The sequence below is a fragment of the Neovison vison genome, chromosome 1, assembly GCF_020171115.1.
Source record: "Neovison vison isolate M4711 chromosome 1, ASM_NN_V1, whole genome shotgun sequence".
Taxonomy (NCBI): Eukaryota; Metazoa; Chordata; class Mammalia; order Carnivora; family Mustelidae; genus Neogale; species Neogale vison.
In genome coordinates this window covers 121,979,093-122,005,800 of record NC_058091.1, presented here as the reverse complement: position 1 = coordinate 122,005,800, position 26,708 = coordinate 121,979,093, and the positions used below count along the sequence as shown (strand labels likewise).

The following is a 26,708-nucleotide window of genomic DNA, read 5'->3' as shown; positions in this document are numbered from 1 at the left end:
GCCCTATAAAAGTAACCTCTATCATCCAAAAAATCTATTAAAAACTATTAACTGTACTTCATTGTCTAAGAATTCTTTTCTAGATATTAATATTTAAACAGACTCTTCCCTGTTTTCCCAGGAGTTTTCCAGTTTTAGCACTGAATGTCACACACCCCAGGAAAAATCTCAGTTCCAGGCAAACCCAGATGGTTGGTCAATGTAATCAACATCTCCGTGTTCTTGAAGGTACAAATGCAAGCCAATGTTCTTTGTAAAGTCAGAAGAATATTGTTGGCATGTAGTTTTTCCTCAAGCAGGAAGATTTGAAAGTTGTGGTTGCAATATTTCTTGCTTAAATGAAGAAGCTAAGAACATGTGTTTCACTCAAAACAAAGAACTGTAAACAATAAACTTCTGTGATAATTCGAAAAAAGTCAACATGCTCTGAGTCCCCAAATGGGCATTTTTTTGTGCTCAAATACTCATAACAAATGCTCATAACAAAGTAAACATGTTAATAAGTCTACCATGTAATAAAATAGATTTAGGATTAATTTTAAACTGCTCATTAGTAATAATTTTGGTATTTACTTGGAATTTAGAGGAACTTTGAGTAGAATGGATTAATGAACTCAACAAATTTCAAAATTAAAAAAAACTGGAATACTTAAAATAAGAATGCCTGGGTGGCTCATTTGGTTAAGTTTCTGACACTCAATTTCAGCTCAGGGTCTGCTCATCCTCTCAGGATCATGAGATCAACTTCATATCCAGCTCCAAGCCCAGCTGGGAGTCTCCCTGAGATTTTCTCTCTCTCTCCCGCTGCCCTTCTCCACTTCATGTTCTCTGTCTCTCTCTAAAATAAATGAATAAATCTTTAAAAAATAAAATAAAATATTAAAAATGCCCCACCTTGAATGAACCTGTAGTACTAGATTAGAATCAGGATCATCATTATGAACTCAAATTTAACTTCATGTAACTACAAATAGATACAAAAACAAGTATAGACGTGTGTGTATACATGGGTTTGTATGCTAAATGTGTTACCTAGCTTGGTCTGCAGGGAGGGCCTAAAAACAGTAACATCCCAGTAGCAGTCAGCATATCTAGTTCCTGGTCTTGGACCCACAAGGAAACATAAAAGAACTTTTAGTAACCAGATCTGGAACAATTTGAGCAACAAAATAAATAACATAGTACAGGATCATAGCTTAAATACAATATAAATATGAGATTACACTAAGTTTTTAATAACTAAAGTTTTAATAAATAAAGAAATGGCTGAAAAAGAGAGTGGATATAAGCAACAAATATCCTCCCACCCCGACACACACAAAAATCCAGTAAAAGGAAGGCAGTCAGAAGACTCTGGCAGTGGATTAACAAAGATGGAGACATAGGTCACATCACTCTTAGAAAGAACAGAAACAGAAAGAGTGACGATTTCCTCTGTGAAATCCTGAAGATGCTCAGTCCTGAAGATATCAGATGCAAAATGGGTAGAGTTGAAAGACAGGGCTGACACAAGGCTTTACTTAAAAGTTTGTATGTAAAATACTTACATCCTCCATTGTGTTCCACACCCTAGATGTAAAGTATTGGAAACCTGGATGCCCATTCTCCAGAGGATCTCTTTTCTAGGAAAACTGAGGGGTTCCCGAGAAGAAATGATCTCTGAGACCATAGATAAAAACCTTAGAGATAGCTGAGAAGTTTGGCATCTATAAAACAAGAATTACACACTGGCTTTCCCTGCTATTAGGAGTTTCAGAAGTGAAAAAGAACTGGAAGATGAAAATTATCAGAGAAATAATCCTAGAGAAATTTCCAGAATTTAAAATACAACTTTATTTATTTATTTTTTTGTTTGTTTGTCAGAGAGGGAGAGCACGCTCACAAGCAGGGGGAGGGGCAGAGGAAGAGAGAGAAGCAGTCACCCTGCTAAGCAAGGAGCCCCTTGTGGGACTCCATCCCAGGACCCTAGGATAATGACCTGATCTGAAGGCAGCTTTCTGAGCTACTGAGCTACCCAGGCATCCCAAAACACAATTTTTTATATTGAAAATTCCCACTGAATGTCCAATGTACTGAAGAAAGACAAAACAAAACAAGAAGATGTAGGGAGCATTATTAGAAATTCTGTAAAACCAAATCTGAATAACAAAAAGGAGAAAATACAGGTTATCTACCAAAGAATAGGAATAACATCAAGTTTCTCTTGGTAACCCTGTATGCTAGAGGACAGCAGACCAAAACCTTCAAAAATATGACAGAAAATGATTGTCAGCAATTAATTATCCACTCTGAAAAATAACCTGGCAAGTATGAGGAAAAATGAAGATACTTTTGTAAATGCATGAATTCAAATAAATTCTCCTCAGACCCATCTTTTCTAAGAATTCTACTTAACAATATGCACCAACAAAATAATAAGCTAACCATGAAAAAGAAAGTTAAGGTAACATAATTTGGTAGATTCAACCTAAAAAAAATGGTGAAGGAGTGTTCCAAAATGACAGCTAAATAGTCAGGCCAGCTGTCAAGAGCAAAGGAATACAAGACCTCAAGTCAACTCCAAGGCCCTCAAGGAATAAAGGGGAGGAAGACAACTAGAAGACAAAATATGGTAGAACACTTAAAGGAACTGAAGTTATGTGGATGGAATTGGGGCCGAAGAAAAAGAGCACCTAGAAAAAAGTTCAAGTATACAATAATGAGTGTATTCATAGAAGTCCTGGTTTCTGATCACTTAAATTAGCAATATATCTATATTGGGAAGAGTGGAGGAGAGGAGGTGAGTGTTCTAAAATTGATAAATCCCCACCAGTCAAAACAGGAAGTCAGTAAGGATTCTTTCAACTTGATTAATAAGAATACAATAGTATAAGCCTATCATTGTAAGTAAGGACATAACCAATGAAAATAAAGCAAATAAAAGCATTAAAGATGATTGCTCCTTTAAAGTTCCCATTATGATTCTTGGTGCTACAGTAAATGGAATCAATTCTCTAAATTCCATTTTATATTTTCATTGTTAGTGTATAAGAAAACAACTGACTTCTGGACATTGATTTTGTATCCTGCCACATTACGGAATTGCTCTAGGAGTTCTAGCAGTTTGTAGGTGGAGTCTTTGGGGCTTTCCCTGTAAAGGATCATGTCATCTGCAAAGAGAGAGAGTTTGACTTCTTCTTTGCCAATTTGAATGCCTTTTATTTCTTTTTGTTGTCTGATTGCTGTTGCTAGGACTTCTAGTACTATGTTGAACAACATAAGATACTTGGGAATAAACCTAACCAAAGAGGTAAAGGATCTGTACTCCAGGAACTACAGAACTGTCATGAAAGAAATTGAAGAAGACACAAAATGATGGAAAAGCATTCCATGCTCATGGATCAGAAGAATAAACATTGTTAAACTGTCTATACTGCCTAGAGCCATCTATACTTCCAATACCATCCCAACGAAACTTCCACTGACATTTTTCAAAGTGCTGGAAAAAAACAATCCCAAAATTTGAATGAAACCAGGAGAGACCCCGAATTGCTAAGGAAATATCGAAAAAGAAATGCTTTTTCTGGCAGTGCCACGTTGCCTGATTTCAAGCTTTACTACAAAGCTGTGATCACCAAGACAGCATGGTACTGGCACAAAAACAGACTCATAGACCAATGGAACAGAGTAGAGAACCCAGATATAGATCCGCAACTCTATGGCCAAATAATCTACAAAGTAGGAAAAAATATACAGTGGGAAAAAGACAGTCTCTTCAATAAATCCTGCTGGAAAAATTGGACACCTATGCATAGAAGAATGAAGCTTGACCATTCTTTTACAGCATACATAAACATAAACTCTAAATGGATAAAAAACCTGAACATGAGGCAGGAATCTATCAAAATCTAGGAGGAAAACATAGGCAGTAACCTCTTCAACACTGGCCACAGCAACTACTTTCAAGACATGTCTCCAAAGGCAGAGGAAACAAATGCAAAAATGAACATTTGGGACTTCATCAAGATCAAAAGCTTCTGCACAGCAAAGGAAACACTCAACAAAACAAAGAGGCAACACACGGAAAGGGAGAAGATATTCTCAACTGACACTACAGACAAAGGGCTGATATCCAAAATCTATAATGAACTCCTCAAATTCAACACCCAAAACCAGATAATCACGTCAAAAAAGGGCAGAAGACATGAACAGAGAAGAAATACAAATGGCTAACAGACACATGAAAAAATGTTCGTGATCATTATCCATCATGGGGATTCAAATCAAAACCACTGTGAGATATCACCTTACACCAGTTAGAGTGGCCCAAATTAACAAGACAGAAAACAAGAAGTGTTGGAGAGGATGTGGAGAAAGGGGAACCCTCTTACAGTGTTGGTGGGAATGCAAGTTGGTGCAGCCATGTTGGAAAACAGTGTGGAGATTCCTTAAGAAATTAAAAAATAGAGCTACCCTATGACCCTGCAATTGCACTACTGGGTATTGACCCTAAAGATACAGATGTCGTGAGAAGAAGGGTCATCTGTACCCCAATGTTCATAGCAGCAATGGCCACAGGCATCAAACTGTGGAAAGAGCCAAGATGTCCTTCAACAGACGAATGGATAAAGAAGATATGGTCCATATATACTATGGACTATTATGACTCCATCAGAGAGGATGAATACCCAACTTTTATATCAACATGGACAGGAGTAAAGGAGATTATGTTGAGTGAAATATGTCAAGCAGAGAGAGTCAGTTATAATATGGTTTTACTTACTTGTGGAGCACAAGGAACAACACAGAGGACTTGGGGGAGATGCAGAGAAGTGAGCTGGATGAAATTGGAGGGGGAGAGGAACGATGAGAAACTGTGGACTCTGCAAAACAAACTGAGGGTTTTGGAGGGGAGGGGCGTGGAGGATTGGCTGAGCCTGGCGGTGGGTATTAAGAAGGGCACATATCGCATGGAGCACTGGGTGTGATGCATCAACAATGAATCTTGAAACCATGAAAAAATAAAGTTTAAATTAAAAAAAAAAAGACTTATGATCAACATATGACTCACATTCCTTCTTGTTTACCTACAAGACCTTGACTAACGTATAACTTTCTTCTCCTTTGGTGGCTGTTACCTTGTATCTAATAGATACAGGACTGAGGAGTTGTTTCGGGCCACAGTTCTTTCAGCTGTCATCCCCTGCTCCCTTTCTCTTACAACTGACTTCTTTGTACCTGGTTCTCCTCCCGTGCACCATTAGGAAGTGGCACATATGTTTCACATCATTCATTGGTGTCTTTTCATTTCCATTTGAAGAACTCCATTTAGAATTATTTTATAAGGCAGGTCTAGTGGAGATCAACTCCCTCAGGTTTTGTTTGGGAGAGTCTTTATCTCTCCTTCATTTCTTGAGGACAGCTTTGCTGGGTCAATATTCTTGGTTAGCAGGTTTTTCTCTGAACACTTCAAATAAATCAACCCCATTCTTATGGCCTCTAAGGTATCTGTGTTAATCTCTTCAATCTTGCTGAGCCTCATTAGAATAATCATTTTGAGGGGCACCTGGGTGGCTCAGTGGGTTAGGCCTTTGCCTTCAGCTCAGGTCATGGTCTCAGGGTCCTGGGATCAAGCCCCACATCGGGCTCTCTGCTCAGCGGGGAGCCTGCTTTCTCCTCTCTCTCTGCCTGTCTCTCTGCCTACTTGTGATCTCTCTCTGTCAAATAAATGAATAAAATCTTTTTAAAAAATTATTTTGAATTCCTTTTCAAGAAACACAGATTTCCATTTCCTTGTGGTCGGTGCCAGACAATGATTGTGTTCCTTTGGGGGTGTCATACTTGCTTGGTGTTCAGTGTTTCCTGGCTTTGTGTTGTTGATGTCTATGCACTGCAGTGTTAGTCACCTCTCCCAGTCTTTTCAGACTGCCCTCTGAAAGGAATGTGAGGAAAGACTTTCACATGAGGGTGGTACAAAAACACTGTCTGGGTGGGTTCAGTATCTCCAGTTCTGGGAAAGGAGCAATGGTTTTGTCTCTGTGCACCTCCATCAGCTGAGGTCAAGATCTGCAAAGACCCTGGGGTCTCCTTTATTGCCAAGTTGTCACCTGTCTATGATGGTAGTGGAGGCTGGGGTTGTTGGGAGTCCTCAGTAGCAAAGGCTGCTAGGATCCTCTTCTTCTTGCTTGTGGGGAGAATATGTAGTCAAAGGGATTCCTTTTAGTAGCAGGTCTGGCGTGCTGGACCTCACATTGGCAGTGGAGCTGGAGTCTAAGTCTTAGAGGTACACAGACCTAACTGAGCACTTGGAGCCTGGACACAGGAGCAATTTCTGTGGCAATGGCACCAATGCCTGAGGTCTGGGCCTGTGCAGATCACTCATAGAACCAGATACTCTGTGGCTTACGGTAGTGACTCAAGCTGTGGCAGGGGTCCGGGGATGACAGGGGACAGCAGTGGCTGGGAACCACGGGCACGGCACAGAAGCAGCATGCTTCAGTAATGGTGGAGTAAGACCAGCTTTGGTCCCTTAGGTGGAGCAGAGGGCATTAGCAGTGTGGAGGCCAAGAAAAACAAGGCTGTACCCACCTTGAATCTAGTTATCTTGACAAAGTAAAACCTGGCACATTGCACTCCCTCTCCACCCACCCCCTCCCCTCGATGATATGTGTGAACAAATAGTTAACTTGCAGAAATCACAATCCTGCAAGACAGGAGTCTCCCTTAGTTTACAAATGTCCCAGTGCTAAATCTCACTAACAAGGATGCTTGATAGGAGGAATGTGACATTCCACCAGGAAACTCCCAACTGTCTTCATGTTAGTGCCTCACTAGAGGGAAAAACGACCTTGGCTTGATAATAACCAGGCCTCCAATATCCTGACAGTCTTCTTTACCCTGATAGCCTGCATCTTCGATGCATGCCCTTGACCAAAACCGCAAGCAGCAGTCAGAACACTCATTCCTGATGTTTAGAAGACAGTGTCCTAATTGCTCACCTTAGCTTCCACAAACTGTGTTCAAACTGCGGGACTTCCTCTGGCTCTCCGCAACAGACTGGGGGCAGGGAGATGGTAGCCTCTTGTCTGGGGCCAGGCTGAAAATGACTGAAATAAAAGGCAGTTTACCCTCCAAGCCTTCCCCGTGCAAGCTGCAAGCCTTCAATAGACTCTAGGTATCCACGACAGTCACACCAGACAGATCCCCAGTGCACCTGCTGTCCAGAAGGAGATGGATCACAGATGCTTCCTGCTTCTCCATCTGCCCTGACAGCTCTTCTTCTCAGCCTGTCAGCGCAACTCAGAGCTTCCAGTGGATTCAGCATACTATCTCACTATGGGGTTGGTTTTTTTTTTTTTATTACAGCTTTACTAAGATCTTATTCACATATCATTCACTGATTTAATGGTGCAGTTTAGTTGTTTTCAGTATATTCACAGAGTTATGCAACAACCATATAACAAACTTCAGAACATTTTCATCAGCCCTAAAAGAAACCTTGTGTCACTCCCCCTTTTCTCCCATTGCTTCTCCCCAGCCCTAGGAAACCACTCATCTACCTTCTGTCTCTGTGATTTGCCTTTTATGGACATTTGTTAAAACTGGATCATAGGAGGGGAGGTGAACCATGAGAGACTATGGACTCTGAAAAACAGTCTGAGGGGTTTGAAGTGGCGGGGGGGTGGGAGGTTGGGGGTACCAGGTGGTGGGTATTATAGAGGGCACGGCTTGCATGGAGCACTGAGTGTGGTGAAAAAATAATGAATACTGTTTTTCTGAAAATAAATAAATTGGAAAAAAAAAACTGGAATCATAGGGGCGCCTGGGTGGCTCAGTGGGTTAAAGCCTCTGCTTTCGGCTCAGGTCATGATCCCAGGGTCCTGGGATCAAGCCCCGCATCTGGCTCTCTGCTCAGCAGGGAGCCTGCTTCCTCCTCTCTCTGATTGCCTCTCTGCCTGCTTGTAATCTCTGTCTGTCAAATAAATAAATAAAATCTTTAAAAAAAAAACTGGAATCATACAACACACGGTCCTTTGTGACTGGCTCTTACACATGGTATGTTGGCAGGCGCATTCATGCTGTCATTAGGGTGTTAATTTGCATTTCCCTCAGTGAAGGAGAGAAAGCACATTTCCATATGCATGTTTATCTTTTAGATTTCTTCTTTGTCCCTTTCCCATTTATTATCCCCTTTCCCAGGGTTCACTGTGCTCTGTCTCGTGGGAGACCATCCTCCATGGACCACGTATGGACTGAGCTCTCCAAATGTTCCAGTGCCTTCTGGCTGCCACTTGAGTTTGGCAAATGGGAAGCTTTGGGGCATTTACTCTATACGTAGTCTGTCTGATGCTCACTGACCGGAGCAGTGCTTACATAGCCTGTGGACTAGTGTTTGGTTGCTAACATGTGTGGCAAAGAATTTCTCCTCATTTGTGCCTTATCTTTTCACTTTCCTAATGATGTCTTTTGTGATCAGCAGTTTTCAGTTTTAAGCTAATAACATACATGAATTTTTTTCTCTATCACAAATGTGTTCTATGTTCTGCATAACAAGTTCTTTCTTAAATCAGAATCATAAAGTTTTTTTGTAAACTTTTCTGAAATTTTATGGATTTTATTTCGTTTGTTTTTCCATGTGTATGGTGTGAAGAAAAGGTTCAAATCTAGGGTTTTTCTTTTTGAATAGCCAGTAGTCGATTCACTTTTTATTGAAAACTCCATCCTTTCTCCTCTCTCCTAGAGTCCTACTTGTGTCAACAATCCAGGATTCCCATATAGTTGGGATCATTTCTAAACTCCTTGTTTTGTACACTGGTCTCCTTTTTCATCTCTGTGACAATTTTATTCTGATTATCCTAGCTTTATACTTTGTGTTGCTTTAGGTAAAGTAAGACCATAAAGACACCAGAGTGTCTTTGCAACTTTTTAAGTTTGAGAAGCACATTTCCAGGTTCTACAAAAATGTTTCACCTCAGCTGGGAACATGCATGTCAGGTGACTAATTGTATTTGTTGCTCTGTGTGAGTCCCCAAATGACAGTGAAAGTCCCATGAGTATTGATAGTAGGGTTAAAACAATTCTTAGCAACTAAGAGAATTTGCAAATACAGAATCTGAGAATGATGAGGATTGACTAAAAATGTAATTTTTGGCCAAACTGGTGGTGTTTCTGATGGATGCAAGGGGCTGAGCAGGAGCGAGGTGGGGGCTGCTCTTCTGTGCCATGGCTCTCACGGTCAGATAGTCAGTAAATGTTAATCCCAATAAGCAAAGCAAACCTAAAACATAAAAACTGTGAAGGGTTTTTAATTCTTAAAAAGCCCAATCTAGGGGCGCCTGGGTGGCTCAGTGGGTTAAGCCGCTGCCTTCGGCTCAGGTCATGATCTCAGGGTCCTGGGATCAAGTCCCGCATCGGGCTCTCTGCTCAGCAGGGAGCCTGCTTCCCTCTCTCTCTCTCTCTCTGCCTGCCTTTCCATCTGCTTGTGATTTCTCTCTATCAAATAAATAAATAAAATCTTTAAAAAAAATCCTTAAAAAAAAATCCCAATCTACATTGGACCTGCTAGGGTTCTTGAATTTATTTCTTCTTGTATCACTCCCTGAGGAGAAGGATTCTTTCAGCTTATCAATGGTGTAAACTATCGATCAAGTAAAACTACTTCCCTGAATTAGGGTAGGTCTGTTTCATAAGCAGGAATATTGGTCGTGGACTTTCCAGACCCTACATCCAATATTAAGTGCTTTTTCATGGAGTACCTCATTCCTGCCTCTCAACATGCTTGCCAAATTTCACTACTGTTCTATGTATCTTCTCAGAGGCCAATCTGCTCAAGAAAATCAGAACCAAAGGAAAGGGGGAAAGAGTTATATGGAGAGCAGAAAAGGAAGCATATATCAGGGAGTAAGAGAGGCTTAGAGGGAATCATGGAGAGGAGTGTACTTACTGAACCCTCCCGCTCTAGTGCATATTCTCTCTCCCCTACACACATGGACCCACATCCCCCTTCTCTCCACACACAGGCAGAGACCTCTGCGAAGTCTGTGCAGCATTGCATTGTGGTGGCCCAGCTCCTGATGGAGAGCTCCCCAGCCCTTATCCACCGAGGGATGCCCCAGGAGGAGCGATGATTCAGAGATGAGAGAAGTTTTCTGCCCATGGGAGGAAATCAGACTGTTGGGAGAAGGGACTGTCAACATTTCTCTAATTTCCTTTCTCATAAGGACTTTCTTGGTATCAGCCATTTAAAGATCTTCAAAAAGGATTTCTTGCAACTACCAACCTATTTCGCCAAGGCATGAACACTGAGCGGGTGAACATTGTCACCAACTTACCACATGCCAGAGGCTTCCCACACCTACAGGCATGGGGTCAGCTCTACACCCATGGAGCATCCTAGTGCCCCTCCCACCCCCTGATTTTCTATGTCTTCTCACCTTACATCCTCATCCCTCCTTTTGGGTGTCTTCCTGCCATGGGCTCTTCTCAGGGCTAACCTCTGCCTCCTTCCAGGTGGCCCGAGCAGGCCAGCTTGGCCCCAAGGCATGGCCATCACGTTTGTGTCAGATGAAAATGATGCCAAGATCCTCACTGATGTGCATGGTCACTTTGAGGTCAGTAGCAGTGAGCTGCCCAATGAGATGCACATCTCCTACAGCGAGTCTGGATCTCAGGAAATGGCTTCTCCAACCCTTCAGTCTCCTTGTTCCTTAGTGTATGTGTCCTGAACCATACAGAGTCGAAGGGGGTGCCCAGTGCATGATGGCTGCATAACAACTTTATGCCCCCGACCTTGTTTCCATGTTGGGATATTTGTTTATTTCTGTGTGGAGTCCCTCTCCTCTCTCATCCAATTATTTCTCTTTATGCATCCCCAGTCTACCCTCTCACCCCACATCCCACACAAACCCTTGCATGTATAGGCATCTGAGTTTCTGCCAACAACACATGACCTCTCCATGACTTACTGTAACCGCCATCTTTTCTCAGCAGGTGTACGGCCACTGGAGAGGGCTCACCCATCCCTTCTGGAATGTGACACTCTATTCAGGAGATGACAGCAGGCATGAAGGTGGGGGGGACACTACTCCCACCTGCATCCCCATGCTACTCCATGACTTCCCCCTTCTGCATCACCACTCCTCTTGAACCCCCCATTCCCTCATTTATCAGACTTTTTCAAACAATATTAAAATGAAATATACACACATCTGTAGTATCTGTAAGTTTCAGAGTCTGGGCTGAGGATCTTTTAGGGAAGGATTCATGGAGGATGTCTATAAGGGCTTGAGACTCATGTACCATACTGCGGAGCCCAGGTGACAGGCTAGTCAGAGTCAGGTGCTTTCCTTCTCCTGTAGTGCCTCTGCCTGCTTTGGGATGTTGGACCCACTGGTGCCATGGATGAGTCAGGAAGAGTTCTCTCCTTTTCATCATTGGAAGACTTTGAGAAGGACTGGTGTTGATTCTTCCTCCAATGTTTGGTAGACTTCACCAGTGAAGCCACCTGATCCAGCACATCTCTGTGATTTGATTACTGATTCGATCTTCTTACTAGTTATGGGTCTTGTCAGGTTGGCTGTTTCTTCATGATTATTCTTCATCAGTTCTCTGTTTCTATGAATTTGTCCATTTCATCTAGAGTTTCCAGTGTTTTCATGTATTCTTTTTATTTCAGTATGGCTTTTCCCTGTTCATTAACTGCTGGTTTTTAATTGTTAAACTCTTACTTTACAAAATATAGAATACTTAGAAGTTGTGAAATTAGGAGAAGTTTTTCAAAGAATGTAGGATAACTAAAACATCCATGACCCATACATAAAAATTGGTATGTTTTCTATTTTATTCTTTCTAACTAATTTCTTTAAATTTTTTTATTTGAACATAGTGAACACACAAGGTTACATTAGCTTCAAGTGTAAAACACACTGATCACTTCTGTGATCACGCTATGCTCACCACAGTGTAGCTGCCGTCTGTCACCACACATGATGTGACAGTGATTCCCTGTGCTGTGCCTTTCACTCCTATCACTCTTCATTCCAGAACTGGAGCCTGTGTCTCCTGCTCCCCTACTCCCATTGTGCCCATCCCCCACCCCCTTGCCTCTAGCAACCATCAGTGGGTTCCTATAGTTGCAGGTCTGATTCGGTTTTTTGTGTGTTTCTTTATCCATTTGTTTTGTTGTTTACATTCCATGTATGAGTGAAATTGTATGGTATTGTCTTTCTCAGTCTGGGTTCCTTCACTTAGCAGACATACCACACTGTAGTTCCATCCATTGTCAAAATAACAAGATCTCATCCTGAATTATGGCTGCATAATATTCTATTTGTGTGGGGGTATGTGGGTGTGTGGGTGGGGTGTGCATGTGTGTACCACATCCTCCCTGTCTATGTGACTCTGAGTCGACACAGGGGGTGCATCAGTGTGGTTTTTGAAAAAGAGTTCACATTCTGAACGTCATCTGGGATGAGGGCGCCCCCTGGTGTCTGGGGCCCTTCCCAGGTGCCCAGAGCTGAGGGAGACCCTTCTGGAATGCTCAGCCCATGATTGGCAAATGTCCACATCCTTTCAGGGTGTACTCTTCACCTCGCAGCTCCGACAGAAATCAGGTCCCCCTGAGGACCTGGCTCCCTGCACAGTCCTCTCCCATGGGGTGTCTCATCTCCCATTGACCTGGCACGCCTGCCCTGGAGGTATCTGGGCTCTCAGTTCACCCAACATCCCTTCCCTGTTCTTCATTTCTTCATTTTTTTAAGATTTTATTTATTTTTTTGATAGATAGCGACAGAGAGAAAACAAGCAGGCAGAGCAGCAGGCAGAGGGAGAAGGAGAAGCAAGCTCTAGGCTGAGCAGGGAGACCCATGTGGGACTTGATCCCAGGACCCTGGGATCATGACCTGAGTTGAAGGCAGCTCTCCTTAACCGACTGAGCCACCCAGGCACACACTTCCCTGTTCTTCTTTCTGCTAATGATCTTGTTTCTATGTCACCAAGCACACTGAACACATTGGGGACAAATGTACAGATTTCTCCCACCATCCACTCATGTCCTCGCATCTGTCCCCATGTAATGGGCCTTCCAGGCCTTTACGACAGGTGACCCATCTGTGCTGGTGCCAGCAAAGGCATTCCCTCTGCTTCTGCCCTAGACCACATCCCTTCCTTTCTACTTACAGGTACTGGTCCGGCAATTCTTCCTCTGTTCTCTTTTTCATCATCGGTGTTTGATCTCAACTAGATTATGGTGCTGGCTGTGAGAAGACACATCCCTGACCGCCAGCTTGAGGGAGTGCAACAGATTCCTGGCCCCGGCTGTGTGCTCTCAACTCTGATGCCATGTGCGCTCTAAGATGCCACTTCCTATGCAATTCCTCCAGCCAGTGCTTGAGAACAGCAAGGAAACTGAAGCAGGACTCTTCCTCTTCTGCAGGCTGACTGAGGCTCCAGGGCTCCTCGACACCCTGATGAACTTGCCTGACTCTGCACTGGGTCTAGGACACTTCCAGCCAACTTTCCTTCTCTGTCTCCTTCTCTCGGATTCAGACTCACTACAAAATTTGGTTCTCCCAGCCTTTCTGGCTCCTTCCCCATGTTTTCTTAGAAGGCTTTCTCCTAACACATTCCTGGCATTACCGTGCTATACTGGGGTCTGCTCCCCACAAACACTGAAACACAAGTGGCATCAGGAATGGTCCAAGAATTCAGACAGATAGGTGGGGATAGCGGACAAGCTCACTGCCTGGCAGACCAGGAGTCCACTGACCAGGCTGGAAGGTGGGACCCAAAGGGCAGCTAAACTATTGCAGTTGTTGCTGGAGGTGAGCTGAGAAACTGTCCTGGTCTGGGGGAAAGCTATGGCAGGTGGGATGACAGAAGCTGGTGGAAAGTAATGGGGGGGGGGGCGCTGCAGAATCAGTGGAGGTGGCCTGTTACTGGTGATCTCTACTGATGTATCATAGAAAGATCCTGGGAATCTGAGGGCTATTAATAAGCAGTGAGTAGCTAGACAAGAGAGCCTCTACAGTATCTTACAGAGGGAGCCATGTCCTATAGAGGAAGGTGCACAGAGCTGAATGACAGCTGAATCATAATGGGAGAGTGGAAGAACTCCAGAGAGGTTTGGACACTTAGCCATGGCAGACCTAGTGATGTGACAGTCAGTGCCCTCAAGGGATAAACCTAAGATCCTGCAAACTTGATCAAGTTCCTTCTGGTGGATATCCTTCAGTACCCTCTGGACACACAGAGGAGGCTCGCCCTTCTCTAGTAATGGTTAACACCTCCTGTGCTGGAAGATGGTGCAGAAGTCTCATCCTTAGATGCATGTGGTGTCCACTCAGAAGCATTGCAAGAACTACCAAGCATGCATGTGTAGGAGTATTAGCAGCAGCTCTGGGACTGGATTCTGTGGGTGCTTGAACAAGGAACCAGAATGTCAGGCTGGCAAAGGAAAAATGCATTGACTGGGGGCACTTTTCAGGATGTGGGTTTATCCAGAACCCCAGGACATGGGGCAATCTCACTGTTGGGGTCACTCTATCTAGACTGGAAAAAGCGTCCAACTCTCCACAGGTAGACCTGGTAGTTACCCCAGTAGACAGACAGTAAAGGATGGGATAAAGAAGCTGAAGGAAGTGGACATGTGGAATGCAGGCATTATATGAGGCCAGAACACCCACCAAAGTATTATGTTCTTCAAGAAGATCCAGAAGACTCACCTTTCCCCAAAGCCAAGGTGCTGGCAAGAGGAAACTGCATCACTAAGAAATTTGAGGGTATTTTCCTCTACAGGGCAGGGATCATGTCAGGAATGGAGGTCCTAGAGTTAGCTCGTTAGTATCAGTGGGGATGAAAGGAGCCTGAAGAGACAAGTGGGAGCTTCATGACCGGCAGATTGGATGAAGGACGTGCAGTAAGTACCCCTGGTTATTCCCCTTCCCCTTCCCCCCAGTTAGTTAATCAAACACTCATGTAGGTGCTGCTGGGCAGGGACTTTGTTTATATAAGTAAGGTCTCAAATCAGCTGACTTAAGACAGGGAGATTCCCTTAGGTTAGACTGTTCTTATCAGGTGAGTCTTTAAAGGGCTGGGCTCATCCTGAGCAAAAAAAAAAAAAAAAAGAGCCTAAATGTGAAAAGGATTCAATGTGAAGTATTTTCTCTATTGTTGGCTTTGAAAATGGAGGGCAAAATGGCAAAGACACTTGTGGGCATGGGGACCATTCCAGTTGGCAAGGAAATGGGGACCTCAGCCTTATAACTGTAGGAAACAAAATTCTGCCAACATTTCTGTATGAACTTGAAGGAGCAGCCCACCTCAAGATGAGAACACAGCTTTGTGAGATCCTGAATAAGAGCCCATCTACACCATGCCTGAATTTCTTTTTCTTTTTCTTTTTCTATTTTTTTAAGTAGGGTTAATAGCCAACATGGGTCAAACTCATGACCCTGGGACCAAGAGTCACACACTCTACCAATGGAGCCAGCCAAGAGCCCCCATGCCTGGATTTCTGACTAAAAAACAGTAGGCAAAAACCTGGTGTTGTTTTGAGCCACGAAGTTGTGGTAATCTGCTGTGCAGTAATAGATCATGAATACCCAGGCTCACTGTGTAACAGATAAACACATAGCACTTTTTCCCCCAAAATGAATTTATGAACTACTGTGCACACTAGTTGCATGCAACAAAATCTTTCTCGATTTTTTAGTATATTCCCCTTTGTGATTTTTATGGAATGAATTAAGTTCTAATACAGTCATATTTCATTCATTCATTCATTCATTCAACAATTAATTTAGTGCCTACTATGTACCAGAAATAGCTTTCTGTTCTGTAGATACAGTTTTCACCAAAATAGTCCAAAGCACCTGTGCTAGTGTTCTCTACATTCTAGAGGCTTCCGGAGTGAGATGGAGCCATTGGAGCATTTTCAGTGAAAACATGATATGAGCTGACTCATGTCAGCCGGATCGCTGACCCCTGTGGGGACAAGGGCCCTGGGAGGCAGATGATGGGGAGGCACCAGGGCCTTAGTTCAGGAGTGAGAGATGGTGGAGACCAAGGGGAGGGGAGGACCTAAGAGATGAGAGAGACAGAGAGAAGGGCTGCAGACGCAGGCTGAGGGAGAGAAGCAAAGGTAACAAATTCTAAAACAGTGGAATTCTCAGACTTAAATATGTTGGTATATAGATTTTTAATTCATAGATATGTAAAGGGATTAGCAAGATATTCTGTGCATCTGGTATTAACTGCACTCTGTGGGGCTGCCTGAAAAACAGTTGCCTCCTCATGGTAATCAGATAATACCTAGAGCCCCAATAACAACGCCCATGCCTTAGGTCTGGATTCACACACAGGGAATGCACAGACACGGGGGAAGTGCATTTCTACTGCTCTGAACACTTGCCACTTCCAGGTGATCCAAGCGTGGACAGGCTCCCAGCTGAAATACACGATAACAATTGTGCATCCCTGCACTGAGGGTATGTCCAGGACAGTCACAGACAATCTCCAGGCTAGGGAATGAAGATTATTTCAGAATACAGCAGTGACTGATACTGTTTGGGGAAACTGAAGAACTTTGTGAGTCTGACTGCTGTGCTGTATGGTCCCATTTCTGTGGGAAGGGGCCAAAATCACTTTCATGGACTAGACTGCTGATGTTCAGGGGTTATCAAGACTGTGCTACCACGACAGTGGATCCACAAAAAGGAGACTGGGCTCAGTAAGAATCTGCAGCTGGTGCACCAGACCCAGCTTCTCCAGGTGTAAAGAGAAAGCCCTGATCCTCCATCTCTGTTCCCAAGGCTGCGTGCTCTCTGGTAGCAAATGCCCTGGGGTGAGTTTTCTCTAGAAGAGTCCAGAGAGAGAGACAGAGGTGAGGGCTTAGAGGTAAGAAAGTCCAGTTCAGCAGATATTCCGGAAAGGACTGCGGAGAAAAGCGGCTGAGTCCAGCCTGAGGGTCTCTGCCGGGCCTCTTCTCAGAAGACAGGGTGACAAAATGATTATCTGATCACCGTGCAGGAGGAGATGGGTCAAGGCAAAGTTTCAGATCCCCAGGAGGGACTGGTCTTCAGAGTCTCAGGAGCAAGGGCAGCAGTGGTGTAAGGAAGCCCAGCGCCAGGGAGTCCCCATCTCCCCAGGTTTCATTTCCCCCTTTCACAGCCTGTGTCTGCTTCTCCAGCCCAGATACCCATGACGCGCAAACTCTTCGCACTCCCATTGGGTGTCAGGTTTCTGGAGAAGCCAATCAGCGGCACCGGGGTTTTGCGTTCTAAAGTCCTCGCGGGGCCACCAGGACGCAGCTACTTCTTGGACCATGCAGTTCTGGGACTTGAGGTCCCGAAACATAGTCCTGCCGCTGGCTTGTGCCCTGGCCGTGACTGAGACCTGGGCGGCTGAGGGCGGGAGCTGTAGGAAAAGGCAGCTGCGGGTCGGGAGGGAGGGGACCTCACTGAGGGAATGCGGGACCCCCGGAGAAGACGCCTCGCCGCCGCCCCCGCCCCAGACCCCCAGCCGCCCCCAGGCCCGCTCTGCCAGGGCCTGTGCTCCCTGGTCTTCCCCGGTCTCCGCCCTGCTCTCCCCCACTCGGTGCCCGCTCCCTCTTCCCTCAGGACTCCCACCACCTGACCCAGGGTGCCCAGAGGAGGGTCCGGCGGTTTCTCTGCCCCTCCGCGCCCGCAGGCTCCTGCTCCGGTATTTCTACACCGGCGTGTCCCGCTATGTCCAAGGACCCCCGCTCTGTCCCCCACTGCCCTCCTGCCTTCCGCCCCCCACTGCCCTGCATTCTTCTCCCTCATCTGCTCCCCGTTCCAGCAGAGGGAACCTCTCCATCCCTGTCTGCGCTTCTCTTCCCAGGGAGCTGCCGCTCTTAATCTCTGGTTGAAATTTAAAGTTCTGGATGCAGTTTGTTTTCTTCAGTGCTTGCCTGGAGGGGTTGATGGGTTACTTAAAAAAACAGAGGATTCCTGATGTTCCAGAGAGGAAATAAACAGAAGCACTGAGAGCCTTCCAGGTTCCACAAGTTAGCTGGGCTTCCTCTTGGGGTGGGGACAGGAGAGGCTGTGAGGAGCCAGCATGGAGGGACTGTGTCCAGCCTGTGCTAGGTGCATCCTGGGCTTTGACATGGTCCCTCCACTGCTGGGTCATCATCACTGCTCCCTTGTCCCTGTCCCTTCAGTGTAACTTTGTCCCACCTGGCCCTGGGGTCACAGGGACTCAGATCTCGCCTGTCTCCAGAACCTTGTGCAGCAAGAGCTTCCTGTGAGCAGGACAGACTAGACTCAGAACTGGGTCAGGACTCAGACCCAAGTTTTGTGTGTCTTTTCTCCTCCTCCTCCACCTCCACCCCATCCCCCTCCTTCTCCTAGTCTCCCTCCCATTTTTTTTCTTTTTCTTTGGAGACTTAGGCTGTTCTTCTCCTGTAAGACTTCTGATCTCATGTTCCTCTGGTGTCCCTAAGTCTGTGACAGCCCCAGGGCTCCTTTGGCCTTTCATTGTCCCAAGGCCCAGTGAGCTCCTGTACACAGGAATCTCTGTGAAATTGAGAGATGAGTTTTCAGACCCATCCCATCTCTTCTCATTCTAGGACAGTCCTGGATCATTATTTCCATCCTTCCCCCCCATATCTTCTAGAAAACAGACTCTGAAGTTAGAGACAGGATCTGGTAGTTTCTTTGCTTAGTTTGCTTAGTTCCTATCTTTGCTTAGTTTCTATCTCTTGTGCTCACCTACCTGCCCCCCTGCCCTTGGCCCTAGTGATCCTTTTTCTGGTTCTGCTCCTGATTCATAGAGTGATGAAGCAGTGTCTAATCTGAATCCACATTTGTCTGGAGTATATGACCCATAGACTATGCACAACTTTTCTGAAGGAAGAACTGTCATTGTTTCCTGTGCTGTGCAGTAGTGGTGGGGTGGGAAGGAGGACATGAGGATGTGGAGGAGACCTCAACAGGTGAGAAAAGTGGCAGCTGCCACACACAGCTGTGGCCTGAGGGTCATGTAGAAGAGAGAAGTGCTCTTTGCGGATCATTTCTCCAAGTGATAATTGAACATCAGACACAGGAACACTACTGTAGCATCTAGGACACCTCACTGAGGTGAAAACAGACAAAATGGGCCTGCCTGGTGGGGCATATGTGCTAGTAGTGAGGGACAGACCATCTGTGTGGGAACAAGGAAGATGGTTACTTTACTGGAGTGGTAAGTGTGAGCCTCAGTGAGAAGGTGACCTCTGAGGGAATTGAAGGACATGAAGGAATTGTGTAAGAGGAGGTCTGGGGGGGTTAGTTCTTTCCAGGCAGGGAACCTCCGGTGCACACTCACTAGGGCAGGGGTGTGTCCTTGTTCAAGAAAGGGAGAGGAGGCCACTGTGGCTGAGAGCAGGTGACATGAGGCCAGATGTCCAGGATTAGATGAGTTTTGAGTTTTCTCTGAGTGAGATGGAGTTAAAGATGGTTTTGAACAAATGATCCACCTGTAGGGCTTGTTTTAGAAGCACCTGTTTGCTTCTGTGCAGAATTGAGAGGTATAGGGCAAGCACCAGTAGGGAAAGTGTAGGAAACCAGTGCAGTGTCGGGGGCCTGGGTGGCTCAGGTTGTTAAGCATTTCCTTCAGCTCAGGTCATGATCTCAAGGTCCTGGGATCGAGCCCTGCATCTGGCTCCCTGCTCAGAGGGGAGCCTTCTTCTCTTTCTCCCTCTGCTCCTCCCCTGCCCCTGCTCATGCTCTCTTGCTCTGTTCTTTCTCTCTCGCTCAAATAAATAAATAAATAAATAGAATCTTTGGGAAAAAATGTGGGAGATGTGAGGTGTGGAATAAGGAGGGAAAGTAATAGGACGTGATTGGGTGCTTGAGATATTCCCAGATGGACTTTGCAGGATTTCCTAATGGATTCATTCTAGGGGGTAAGAAGGAGGAATCAAGGAGGAGATCCAGTATTTCAGACTGCAGGTAGAAATGTGCAGTGCCTTCCTTGGATATGGGGAAGATTCTGCAAGCAGGACATTTGGGGAAACAGCAACAAAAGCATCCAATTTAAGAATATTAAATCTGAGATGTCTACTAGAAGTGCAAGTGAGGAGGTCATGGATGGCTCAGTACACAGAGCATGTGATTCGTGGTCTCAGCTCAGGTCATGATATCACGGTCCTGAAATTGAGCCCTGCGTCAGGCTACCCACCCAGGTTAGAGTTTGCTGGGGAATCTGTCTTTCCTTCTCCCTCTGTCTTTTCCCTGATCATGCTCTCTCTTTAAGTAAATAAATAAATGTAAATATTTTTTTTAAAAAAGGAAAGAAAGAAAGTAATGCAAACAAGGTGGCAGTTGGATAGTGCAGGGGAGGAGAAGTATCTGGTTTGGAGAAATAGATGTGGGAGGTGACAGCAAATACATGATGATTAGAGCCTTCAGCAGAGATGAAGTCACCAGGGGGTGAGGGCCATAGAAGAGAAAGGAACAAGACCAAACCCTGGACTCCTCAGCACTAAGCAGGCTGATCAGAGCGCACACCCAGAGCGCACGGCACAGTCTGCTTCTGGGTCTAGAAGGCACAGAGACCAGGGAGGCCCAGTCCTCAGTGTGCACAGGAATTTCCTGGACTATGAAGATCTAAACAGTCTGGGGTAGAGATAAGATGCTGGGTTGATAACAAGGTTGGTGCTGCTGCTGCTGGTCTTCAAATCCGACACTGAGTAGCGAGCACATGAAGCAGGATCCCCCATGGCCGTGCATCAGCCTCTCCTGCAGGGCTGCTTAAGTAAGTGATTCCCGGGCCCTCGCCTACATTCTAAGATGGTGGGTCTGGGGAAAGGCCTGAGTATTTGGTAACAAAGCCACAAGCAATCCTGGGACTCTGCCAGAGAGGGAGGAAGCACTGAAGTCCTTGAGGAGAGCGTCCAGTGTGCAGAAGAGTCTTGCATACACATTTATATTGTTTTCTTCATAGGAAGAATAATGCAAGGCATGCCGGGAGATACATGTTTTTTCTCTCATGGAGCCCAGCCAGGTGGCAGACTGAGAAAGTGGTTATCAGCTCAAAATAAAGAAAAAGTCTGATTGCTGAAAGACTAGGTCTAAAATGTTCCACCACACACACACACACTCACACCAGTAACTGTGACAGGACGCACATGTTAGCTAATGCTATCGTGGTAATTAATCAGTTTGCAGTATGTAAATAAATTAAATCCAAAGTTTGTGCCCTTAAATTTATAAGCTATTCTGTCAATTATATCTCAATACTACTGGAAAAGATTTCTGAATCCATGCTGTCTAAAAGAATTCCTTCATGCATTCTTCACTCCTTGTTTTCAAAACAGAGTCCAGGTTGTTTTAATTGAAACTATATAAATTTAAAAGAGCTATATGTGTATATATGTATTATTATGGAGAATTATATATATATAATTTAACATATAATATAAATATATGTAATAATATAAATAATTATTAAAATCTATTTTAAGAAGAATGAAATATGAGATATTAATCATAAGTTAAACTCCTATATTATGAATACATTTATTTATAGGGAAATATATGTATTATGTGTAGATAACGTTAGAGAACTGGGCCTCATTTTATTTCAGGGAAAGCCACAGAAGAGGCCCAAGGCTGCAGAGCCAGGAGCAGAATTCACTATCGCACCCCAGGTCAAGGCCCAAAGAGGAACCACTGCCCCCAGTGCAGGGCACAGGTCCTACTGTTCATACCACTGCACCCTGAGGCCAGGACAGCTGTCACTGCTGCTCCTGGCAGCGGGATGACACGACGGCCAGTCACACCACCTGTGCCAAATGCCTGCAGCACTGTCCCAGCATCTGTGTCACACATCCTGAGTCAGAGTCTGGCATGTGGTCACCTACCTGACTGGTGGAGCCTCAGGCCCTTTCCCCCTGCAACAATGTGTGACATCCCAACTCTGACCTGGATTCCTGCGCAGTGACTGCCAACATCCTTGGACTTGAGCTCTCCATTTAGTCTGGTCTCTGCATTCCTGGCCACAGGCCTGTGAGAGGCCACGCATTCAGCTGGTTCCCAAAGTCACCCCTGCTGTAGGCAGATCCCAAGATGGCTCCAGTGTTCCCATCCTCCGGTATTCATGCCCTTGTGTAATAATACCCACTTTGGGAACAGAAGCTGGACATAGTGACTTGCTGGTGACACACAGAATAGAGTGAAGTCATGCAGTGAGTATCTGGAATCATCAGGACACAAGATAGGAGGGGTCCACATTCTCAAGGTGGGCCGTCCAAGCCAGCCTGGATAAGTGCAGATTTCTGGTGGAACCTCATGACAAACACCCTGCATTCCTCTTCCCTCTGAGGGGTCTCTCAACCCCCACAAATCTCAATGCCCACAGCCACTGCCCTCAGACAGGAGGAGGAGGAGGAAAGGTCACCAGCAGGGATTCTCGTCCTGGCTGCAGTCAACCAGGGAATTCTGTAAAAAGTACAGGAAGGGAAGAGAAGAAACACAGGGCCCCAGTGTAACAGCTGGTGAGTCCATGCACGCCCCCAGAACAGCCCCAGGCTACAAAGATGAGGGGAGAACAGTCTCCAGTCTCCCTGTGCTGCCCCTGGGGCCCAGCTCTCCCTTCCTCCAACACAGACAGTGTCCCAGGGAGCCCCCAGTGCTGCCCCCTGTGGATCTGTCTCTGCTCATCTCCAGAACAGACCACCATGGCCACCCGCTCCAGGAACCCGTCCCCTCTCCATATGCATTAGTTCAGTTGTGTGCCACAGAAACCCAGCTAACAGTGGTTGTCCACGGGACAGCAGCTTGTGTGTGTCCCATGAGTGAGGTAAGCCGTCTGGGACTGTAGGGTCAGTCTGCACCATGGGGCTACCCAGACACGCTGGTGACTATGACCCTGGGAAGTTTCCTTATTAGCATGACCAGGGCACCTAAGACCATGTCCATGGTCTGTGAGCAGGGAAGGGAAAGCAGAAAAAGTGGATGTTTCCCTCCTTTTAGGACAAAACCTGCTACCACATTCTGTGTCCCCATAATGGCCAGAATGTAGTCACACAGACAGAAGTAGCCTCCAGGGAGGCTGGTGAATGAGGCTGTCTTTAATCTGAGGGAAAATGTACTCCATGAAATTGTGTCACTCTGGAATGAGGATGATTTCTGCTTTACATAAATTTTTTAAAAATCACCTGTGGCAGAATTGTCATTACCAATACCTTAATATCAGTATCTAATCCTTAATGAGTTTTGAATGTAAAAACCGGGATCTTCTCAGAATATGTTGTGGGTTGTTTTTTTTTTAAGATTTTATTTATTTATTTGACAGAGAGAGATCACAGTAGGCAGAGAGGGAAGCAGAGAGAGAGGAAGGGAAGCAGGCCCCCTGCTGAGCAGAGAGCCCGATGCCGGACTCCATCCCAGGACCCTGAGATCATGACCCGAGCCGAAGGCAGCGGCTTAACCCACTGAGCCACCCAGGCGCCCTCAGAATATATTGTTAATTGAAAACAAAGTTAGAGGTAGATTATTTGGTAAAATGCCACCCCCTAAAATGGAAATCTCTCCTATAATAATATTGAGGAAACTGGTAACAGCTCTTTTGTCCCAGGAGTGAGTTTGGAAGCATTATGGAGGGAATAGAGGAGGAAATTGACTTTTCACTGTATACTCTTTTCTGTTATGTAAATGTTTTCAACCTTGTGCATGTATCAGTCTGTTGAATTACATTCTGAATTGCCTAAGAAAGCCCCACCTCCATTTAGGAGACACATAATAGGCAGTAGCAGATGTCAGGCTCTCTGCCAGGCTCAGTGAGAGAAACATGAAGGAATTCAGAGTGGGGTGAATAACCTAGTAAATATAACTATCCTGATGAGGTTTGGAGAAACAGCCACCATGCAGAAACTACCTGCATGCCTACTGTGGGCCAGGTGTACTGTACTATTGTTGTACTGTACTACTGGGCCAGGTGTTCCTGTTCCAAGCACAGAAAGAAAACACAGGTACACACATTTGTGACCTACCTGTCTCATGCTCATGAGGTTCTATAGCAACTCCTGACTCTCCAGAGACCCTACTACTGTCTTGTCCCTGTGTGGGAAGGAGCTGAGACTTGGGAAGAACATTTGCCCATCTGGTCCAAACGTTATTGGGAAGACTTAATTAGAGAATAGTGACTTCCTAATGTAACTGATGCATCAATACAAGAGAAAACCAAAAAGAAATGATCTGGATGAAGGGAATGAAACTGACAGAGTGGAATCACAGGAAATGTCTTGGTGGAATCCCGTCATGCTGCCTGGGTAATTCTGGTCTCCCACTATTTCTGCCTAGAGGAAAGAAACACAATGGCTGAGTGTAGTGATGGTGCTTTCCTAGAGATTTAGAAGGTCTGACAAATGAGGGGGAATATATTCAGAGAGGATAACCTCTCAGGTTCCACAAAGTTGAGACAGCCCTTTCCAAATACAGCGTGATTCTTATAGCTAAGACCCTGATTGGATAACACAACTCAGCCTGCAGGTCATCTCCAGCAGGGGACCCAGAGTGATAATTATGTGGCTCAGTGCCTGTGCAGGGTAACAGCCTGGTAAGTACAGATCTATGAACACATCCAGTGTGTGAACACATCCAGTAGAGACCTTGCTACCTTCCATTCCTTTCATCTGTCATCTGGAACATCCCTGTGCAGATTCTATAATAAGGCCCAATGGTCCCCACCTCCTGGTCCACATGGCCTTGTGGAATCTCCTCCTACTGAGTATGGGGGGGAGGGCAGAAACCTAGAATATCTTCTAACGAATAAAATGTGGCAGTGGTGACCTTGGAATATATACGATCATGAATTCCTTTTTGCCTGCTGAGTTTCTACCATCTTCTCCCCTTGCAAGCTTTGCTGAAGCAAGCAGCTGTGTTGGAAAGACCAGAAACTGAGGTCAGCCTGCTGCCCACATCCAGCAAGATGCTGAGGCTCCCAGTCCACCAGCCCATAAGGAACTACTCAGTCCTCCCCAGAGGGCAGCCCTCCCCTTTCTTGAAGACTAACATCCCATTTTCTCTTTCCAACATGAATGTCAAGTTCTTACCAACCCACTTGAATTCCTCTCACTCTATCTGGGAAGGCTAATGAGGGAGCTACTGTCAGGCTATCAGGAAGTGCCGCCTTCACGTCACTTCTCACCTGGAGAGCAGGTATCACCAGGAAGTCACCTGGAAGAAGACAGGTCACAGATAGCAGGATTGGTAGGTCATGAGTGCTCACCCCCATGTCTCTCAGGCTCACTCAGGCTGTGCTGTGAACAAAACAATAAGTGAACTCTGCCCACCACGGCTGGTCTCCCCACTTCTGCATGCTGGCCAGGCAACCTCACACCCCAGGTGCAGACTCCAATGATTCCCTACAGCCCAGATGTGACCTACCTCCCCTCCACCTCCAGCAAACACACTCCATCTGCCAACGTACAACCAGCTCTCCTGTCCCCTCAAACCCCAGGGATTCCCTTACAGGGACAGTGAGAAATGCATACACCTGACAAGACTCAGTGCTGGAGAAGGAGAAGTTGTCAGAGACACAGAAGGTGGTGACCCTTACTGAGGCAGGTGAACAGTGTCCAGGTGCCAAAAAAAAAATGGTGGGCACTTGGACTCAGCACCTGACCATTTTGTTAGAGTCATGGCTCAGCCAATTGACTCAGCTAACCTCATAGTGACCTTGGTTTCCTTCCCTATAAATTGGAGTTGGTACCTTTCCCTATCTCACTGGGTTATTAGGACTTTTAAATGATTCAATTCATATAAACCCCTTAAAACTGTGTCTGATGCTTTTCTCAAGCAGAACCTTGGGGAGGAAGAGAGTCCCACCAACGTAGCTCCTGTTCTCTTCTTCCTACCATGATGTGTAACAGTTCACTCCCTCACTCATCACCCTGAGCCGCTCTGGCTTTCTCACTTGCTGCAGATGGAACTTGTAACCCATGTGATGGGGGTGGGGGGTGGGGCAACCATGAACTAGCCAGTATGGACACAAGGATGAAAAATTCTCAGAGCAGGGTGCATGCATACAACCATATTCATGCCTATACATACAAACACTCATACATGCTTGCACGTGCTCACTCATATCCATATATACAAACCTCCACACAAATTCCTGTACACATTTCTACAGGATTGTGAACCTGCCCCCAGACAGACATATGTACATGACAGACTTGCATTACATTTCCTACATTATTTGGAATCTGGCTTACTCTTACTTCCTCTTTCTAGGAAATCTAAGGATCTGATGGCAGTTGTCCACCGACTGCTGAATTGATAAAGAAGAGGTGGTGGACAGATGAATAGAAAGACAGACACAATGGAATATTACTCGACCATCAAAAAGGAAGGAACCCTGCCATTTGCAATGACCTAGATGGAACCATAAGGTATTATGCAAATTGAAATAAGTCAGTCAGAGAAAGATAAATACCTTTTGATTTCATTCATATGTGGACTTTAAGAAACAAAACAGATGAACATAGGGGAAGGAAAGAAAAAATAAAATAAAAACAGAGATGGAGGTAAACTATAAGAGAATTTTAATGAGGGTTGCTGAAAGGGAGATGAGTGGGGGGAAGGAATAATTGGGTAATGCGCGTTAAGAAGGGTACATGATGATAGGAGCACTGGGTGTTATATGCAACTGATTAATTGCAAATTCTTCCCCTGAACCTAATAATAAAGTATATGTTAACTAAATTGAGTTTAAATACAAAA

The 26,708-nt window shown here is 45.3% G+C and overlaps 1 pseudogene; it reads left to right on the top strand.

Annotated features, from left to right (window-relative positions):
• The first annotated feature begins 10,520 nt into the window (after positions 1 to 10,520).
• Positions 10,521 to 26,708, top strand: part of LOC122906416 — a 43,651-nt pseudogene continuing 27,463 nt past the window's right edge.